Source organism: Nothoprocta perdicaria, unplaced genomic scaffold (assembly GCF_003342845.1).
Source record: "Nothoprocta perdicaria isolate Ctin4 unplaced genomic scaffold, notPer1 scaffold_4, whole genome shotgun sequence".
Taxonomy (NCBI): Eukaryota; Metazoa; Chordata; class Aves; order Tinamiformes; family Tinamidae; genus Nothoprocta; species Nothoprocta perdicaria.
Window position 1 is genome coordinate 1,165,060 of NW_020455643.1, and position 7,248 is coordinate 1,172,307.

Below are 7,248 nucleotides of genomic sequence, written 5' to 3' on the forward strand. Positions count from 1 at the left end.
GTGCAGAAGGATGCAGAGAGGTCACAAAACTAACATTCTGCTCGTACTTCATGTTATTAAATACAGCAGCACAAATGCACACATCATTTTCTGCCGTGAGCCCTAAACGAAGCCAGGGGAAGGTGGGGGCTAAAGCGGGAGGCTCCGCAGCAGCTCTTGCCTCACGTTACCAGTTTTCCGTCCGCGCCGCTTCCAGCCCTGCGTTAACGAGAGCGGCTTTCTGGAACATACGTCTTGGGAGAGGAACCTCTTGCAGAGGATTGCTTAGATGAGACCTTACATTTGATAAAGGATGAAGATCTTTGTTCATGTCCCTTAAAATTAACAAAGCCGATATTAAATAAATTAAAAAATGATACATTTCAAAATATCTGTGAACACATAATCCTCATTTAATTAGGGTGTTTTATTTTTCTTCCAGGCAGTTATGCTTGGCTCACTCGCTCTTCAGCACCTTTAGTGGTGACCTGGAAAAGAAATGGAGAGTCCTCAGTGAAGCCCAAAGTGCCGGGTGTTGGCATAGCCGGGCCGGGTGCTGGAGCATCCGGCGCTGCGTGCAAGGTAAGCGCTGCCGAAGCGCGAGCGCGTCCTGGTGCCGGCGGCTGCCGCGGCGCCCCGCGACCTTCTGCTCTGCTGCGAGGCTTGAACGAGGCGGCAGCTGCCACGGGCTGGCCACAATTACGGCATTGCAGTTCCAGGACAAGTGTTACCGTTCACAGTCCAGTGAGATTAACCTTGGTGATTTTTGACCTCGAGCAGTTCCAGGGTGGACTTGCTGGGGAGAGAATGAGTTGCTCTCTCTGTCATCCTTCCTTGTTTCCTGTGGTAGGTGAGACCTGCTGGGGCAGAAGAGGGGGCCGTCCCAGCAGCTGGGTCCAGTTAAGCACCAGTCTCTTCTGAAGCTCGTGGCTGTCCAAGGGAGCAGGGAAAGCTGAATCCCTGTGTCCTGGGAAGGAGGCCTGCCTTGCTCTGCTGGGATGTGACACTGCTGGGGATATGAACCACGAACACTGGTCACGTGCAGCCGGTTTCCTCAAGGGACAACTTCCATTTCGTGGAGGAATGCGTGGTGGCTGATGAGAGTCCGGTCATACCTGACAGAGCTTGGCACCAGCTGGGCTCTAAAATGCTGGGCTGGGGCCCAGTCACGGTTCTGTTTTGCCCTCTGCACATCTCTCCATGACAACAGGGGACGTAAAGCTGGTAGGATAACAGAGGTGGAAGAGCAGAGCGTGGCAACTGAGATAGGGGCTGGAAGTGCGTCTGACCCCGAGCTGCCCCGGGCTCTGGATCCTGCGGGATGGAGCTGGCCGTGCGAGTGGGGTGGCCTTTGCAGGCGGCTCGGAGCAGGGAGCAGCTCCGGAAAGCACAAGGAGCCTTCAGCCTCCTTCTGTCAGCTCCTGGTGGCACCTTCCCCTTCCCCGCGCCGGGACGAGCGGCAGTTCTCACTCACTCGCACCGCCTTGGGGCTCGGATGCAAACTGGGGAGCATCCCCTCCGGCTCCGCACTCCTCTGCCGGGAATGCTCCGGAGCGTCATCCCCATGCTCGCATGATGACAACCCCAAAACATCCTCTGCATTCATTTTTATTCTCCCATGGCCATGAAGTTTGTTTTTATGAGAATATTTTCCCATACACAGGACAACAAATGTCAAATTGACCTAAGGATTGTTCTTTCCCAAATTTCCTTTGGGCTCCCTTTTCTTCAGCTAGCTGGGTACAAGCTGTTTCAAATGTAATTAGGCTCTTATAAATCATCTTCCCCTGCCTTTCCTGTCGTTCCCTGCCGCAAGGAGCCGGCTCTCACGTGCTGCCAGCTCCGGCCTCCACGCAGATGAGGCACATGGAGCTGCCCAGCGCTCTCAGCCCCCATCCTCTGCACATTGGAACGCACCGGCCTTGGGGACCTGGCATGAGAGGACCCAGCCTGAGCTTCTCCTCACGATTCTGGGTTAGTTTCACCCCAAAGCAGCATCATCTGCCGCCCTCTCAGTGCTCAGAGGGCTCTAATCCAAACACGCCACTCGCTGACGAGGGGTTGCACTGGAGAGACCTCCCGCGAGGGCCTGCGGTTACTCATTCACTCTATTTATTTTTCTCCTTCCTCTGCCCGGCTCACGAGGTGCTGAGAGCAGGTCCTGGCCGCCAACCAGAACGTGAGTCACGGAGCTCAGGGTCCGGCCGCGCGCCGGCACCGGGTCACTGTCACCAGGGTCCTGCTGCCCCGGGAAGCCTCCCTGTTCCGCCCGCTCCGGGATGCTCCGAGCGGGGAGGCGGCTCCCGGGCGGGGAGCAGAGCGAAAAGGAAACAAGGAAGTGAGCTAAGAAAAGTGAGAATCTGCTTCTCGGAGCAGGAGGGAGGGAGGGCGCAGGGCGGCCGGCAGCGGCGGGAACAGAAAGGGAGATAAGCCAGGTTCAGGGAAACAACCCTCGGGAAACCACAGGCAAAGGCCCTAATAGAAACTGAGAGGGAGGAGAAAAAGAAACCTCAGGAAATGGCAACAAGGATGTGGAAATGCAGGTGCCACCTGTAAGGAAGGCTAAATGAGAGCTTGCAAAACCCACAGCCGCCCATTGCTCTAAATTACAGCCGCTCTGCACGGAGCGGGGCCACTCTCCCTTAGCAGCCTTGGAGGAAAGCCAGGGCATTAGGTACCAGGCCAAGTACACCCCGGACCACGCTCAGTCTGGCCTCTTATGGGCACCTGGAGTTTGCAATTAGGCTAATGGTTGCTGCAAATGGAGCAGGACTCGGCCAGGTGTTTTACATAAACGTACGGGCTGTTTCGTGTCATTAGCCTGGGGAAGCCTGGTGGCTAAATCCCCTGCAGAGCTGCTCGCCGAGCAGGTGCCCCTGTGCACCCCAGGGTAGGTCCTGCGCATTCCTGTACATCCTGATCCCTGCTCGGAAAGGAGCCACGGGTTTGTGTCCATCCCTGCACGGCTCTGCCTTGGACTCTCTGCGGCACGTCCCTATCCCCATCCCGGCTTTCCCTCTTCCTGTAAGCACTGCGATGCACAGGCTTTGTGTGGGCTTTGTTTTCTATGGGATGCCTTTGTGCCAACACACTGGTACCTTTTTTAACTTCTGTTTTTCCTTGGCTGTCTTAGCTTGCTATCCAGCCTACCCTGCGTGCAAGCAGGCAGGGCTCGTCCAGTCCTCCTCCTGGAGGGGTTTGCATCAGTGAGTTGCCTGGGGGGTAACTGATCAGTGAATGCTCTTGTTCCAGAACACGTCCAAAACCCTCCAAAGCAGAAGTTTCTTTTTGCTGCCAGTAGCAGGGACTGAATGAAGCAGGGATGAACTGAAGAGCTGAGCACCTGGCTCAGGGGCGCAGGGGCTGGGGACGGGCGAGGGCCAGAGCTGTTGCTCATCCTGCCAGAGGGACGGAAACCCTGGGACTCGGCCATCGTGAGCTCCGCTCCTGCCTTTCCAGGCTGTAACGCTGGAAGTAACGCTGTAGCTACGCCTACACGGCCGGTTGTTGTTCTGGTGCCCCGGGCACAGCGGTGACACTGACGGCTCCGTGTCGCCCCGGCCAGCGGCACCCTTCCCTCGCCAGCCCTGTAGCCCTGTTCATGGGTGCACGGGGGTTGGAACTCGGTGAGCATCCTCATTAAATCCTGTTGATATTGATTTATTGCTGGGAAAGCAGTGCTGGCTAGTAAGCCTTCCCCTCCTGGGGACCTTAACACACAGATTGGCCCCATAAGGGATTGGGAGCAGTTTAACACCCTGCAGGGAGATAAGGACCCCAGCGAGCTCTTTGCCGTCACCGTTCCCCTGCAGCCTGCGCCTGACGCAGTGTTTACTCCTCTATAAATAGTCCCTGCTGAGCACAGAGCGAGCCTAAAATGGATGTAAGCGAAGGGCTGTCGGATCTGCTCTCCGGCTGCGATACGAACGTGCGAGGTAGCGGGGCTGCCGGGGCCTGGAACCGCCGCGTGCAGCCTGCGGCACGCGCCCGTGCGCCGAGAGCAGCCGAGCTCGACCTCGGGGCTTCCTTGGGACATCTTTCCTGAGTTTCCTCTCCCTGGGGAGCCCAGAAAGCGGCCTCACCCATTCCTTGCCGAGTCCTCCCGATCCTTCTCTCTGGGGACTTTTCCCTCTCCATTCATCTCCAGTGGTGCTGGGATGGATGGATGGATGGATGGATGGATGGTGATGGGATGCCACAGGGAGCTCTGTTCCAACGCTCCCTAACCAGCAAGCTTCTCCATCCCCAGTTTTCCAGCTTTACTGGTATCTCAACTTTGGGGAAGTGAAGGCTGATCTACTTCTTTGATGGAAATATTTCATTTTGGGCTTTCTGGTGGCTCAACATCCCAAACCCCGCGTGGGAGCAAGGTCCTGGCCACGTGAGCTCCGTGTCCTCAGCCCTGCGGAGTGCTGTCGTGGTGACAGCAGCCACTGGGTCATGCAGGAAAACTAGAGTTGCTATTGGAGCCCGGAATTCCTTCTCTGCTGTCCAGGAACGAAGCAAACCCTCTTGGCGTATGGTCCTCCCTGCGGGCACAGCCCAGCAGTGAGTTTCCAAGGGCTGTCCTGCTCTCTTGGGGGCTGTGGATGCTCAGGGCTTTGCGGAATTCAACTCCCAAGTGTGCAGGTCTGGAAGGAAAACACAGGGACAACGTCCCTCCTTAGAGGTGGCTGTTGTGGAGCTATTGCTGATCCCACTAGAAGGGCGGACTCACCATCCTGGCACATGGGAGCTCCAAATTTGCTCTCTCCTAGGCATAGAAGGGTTATTTGCCTTCAGAGACACATTCGCCTTCATTCAACTGATATAAAAGATCCTGAACCTGCAGAGAAGGGAACGGTTCCGATACCTTCTACCAACAGGATCTGTTGTCCCGGATCTGTTGTCCTCTTGCAGGAACTTGCCTGCTTAGCAAAACTCCCTCAGGAGCAGCCTGGAGGAATAGGGACTGGCCGTGTGGTACCTAGAAACGAGAACGTAAAACAGGTCTCGTGCCAAAGAATAGATAATGTAATGTACTGAGCGAGCAGGATTTGTGTCTGCCAAAAATAACTTTGCTGACCTAAAGTCACTGCAAAGTGACACCCCGTGGATATCTGTGCATCTCAGCAGCCCTGAGCGTCCCGTTCCCGCTCATCCGTTTAAGCAATGGGCTGCTGAAAGTAAGGCTTTGTGCTAAGACAGCGGCACAATCCCTGGCAGGAGCGTTGCGGCGGGGCCGGCTCGGCCCGTCCTCTCGGCTCCAAGAGCAGCTCAGCAGGTCTCCAGATGAACTGGCTCCAGATCTAGCCTCAAAATCCCCTAAATTCCCCAAATTTGGGCTCTGCAGTTCGGTGGCTCCTGTGCATGAGGGTAGCCTGGACGCTTGCTGCCGCGTGGGTTGGTTTTGGGAGCTGGGAGGCGGGGAAGGGAGCTCAGCAGCGGTGTTGATGCTGGGAATTGGTGGGTTTTGTACTTCTCTGCGGAAAAAGCAAACCCTGCTATTTCAGTGCAGTGGAATTTCAGTGCTCCACACTTCGAGGATCTCTTTGGCTTTGCATGCCAGCACAAACCACGTCCAGATGTACCAGAAGCGAGACCCTTTTGCAGAAAAATCTCAAGTAACTGAATTTTACGCAAGAGCCGGTGCTCTTGCCCAAGGGGACGACCTGAGGTGGAAACCACCTTGGTGAGCGTGAAGGACTCGGGAAGGGAGCGTGCCAGTAAACACCAGCATGGAAGCCAGCTCCCTGCTGGTTTCCCACGGCCTCGGCGGGTGCTGAGTCAGCCGGAGCGGCTCCGGCTCCGGCCCGGTGGCCGCCGTGTCGCTGATGCCTCTCCCAGATCATCTTTGCTCGCGATCTGCTGCGCTCAGAGGGCTGCCGGGCCGCGCCGGGCGCTCGCGCTGCCCCCAGGCCGCCTCCTGAATTCCAGGAGCACCAGAATTCAGGAACGTTCCACAAAACCATGGGGTGTGCACAGGAGCCTGCAGCGTCCCGGAGGCCTCGGGCTTGGCTAACGCCCCGAGCGAGCGGTTTGTGCGAGCGGCCGCCCCGCTCGTGGCCGCAGGGACGAGCCCTGCCGCGCGCCGCAGCTTTAGCGTAAGCCCCGCGCTGCTGAGAGGCCAGATCCGCTCGCTGAACTTGGCTTAACCCGTCGCTGCTGCCCCGTCTGCCCTGCGCCTTGGCCACGGCCCAGGGCGCGGGGGCTCCGTCCGCCACCCACAAGGGATTCCCGGGCAGGGAGCCTTGCGGCAGCAGGTTAATGTGCAGCTTCCGTCGTGGCACCGTCGCCTTTGCGGGAGGGGGAAACGCGGCTCGTGCCTCTCTGCAGTTTCTGCAGCTCTGTTTTCAGACCCGCGGAGTGCGGTGCAGGCTCTGCTCCAGAACCTCGTGCAAGCGAGGCCGGACCGCTCGGCTTGGCGGACGTGCAGGACCTGCCGGGCTCCTTATTTATTTATTCATTTATTTATGGCCCATCTTTTGTTCCTGTCTTTCCTTCGTCCTTTGCAGGGCAGGGGGCAGCTCTGTCCGTGCACAAATAGCCCGCGCTGCTGGGAGGCGATGCCCTCTAATGCCATTAGGTTAATGCCGGATTCAGAGCCGGTGCTGGCGCAGTGACAGCAGACGTGTCCCCTGCTCCCCTTGCGCAGAGGCGGCTCCTGCACACGCTCAGGGGCAGTGATCTCCGTGCCAGGTTTAACGGCACCCCTAGCCCGGCCTGGATGTGAAACCCCGTGGGCTGCTTGGGCTCTGCTTGGGCTTTGGGCCCTTTGCCCCAACCGGGAGCTGGGTCTGGAGGCGCTGCCTGAAGCAAAGAGGGGAAGCCCCAAATCCTCCTGGGCTCCCTGGGCTTTCAGTGGAAAAGGGAGGCTGGAAAAGCCTGGAAGGCTCCAGGCTGCAGGGGGGTGGATGGACGTATCCCGGTGCTGAGTGCAGGGTGTTCCTGAGAGCTCTCAGCATCCCTGCCTTTCCCCTCAATCCGTCCCCAGGAAATCCCGGCTGTGGGACCGGGACGAGCCAGGAGTTTTCCTGCCTTCTGGGGCTCCCTTCCCTTTCGCTGCCCTTCCACGAGGCCAGTGTTACACGCTGGAGCTGGATACGTTAACCCAGAGGGGAATGACCCCTCCTTCCAGGAGGACTTTGGTTGCTCTTTCCAGTTGCCATTTTCACAGTGAGTTGCCGGGTTTCATGGATTAGCCGGAGTGCTGAAAGTCAGGGAGGGGCAACGCTGGCCATCGCCAGCCAGGGTGCCCCTTAACTTGACAGTCCCTGCACTGGGAAGGGA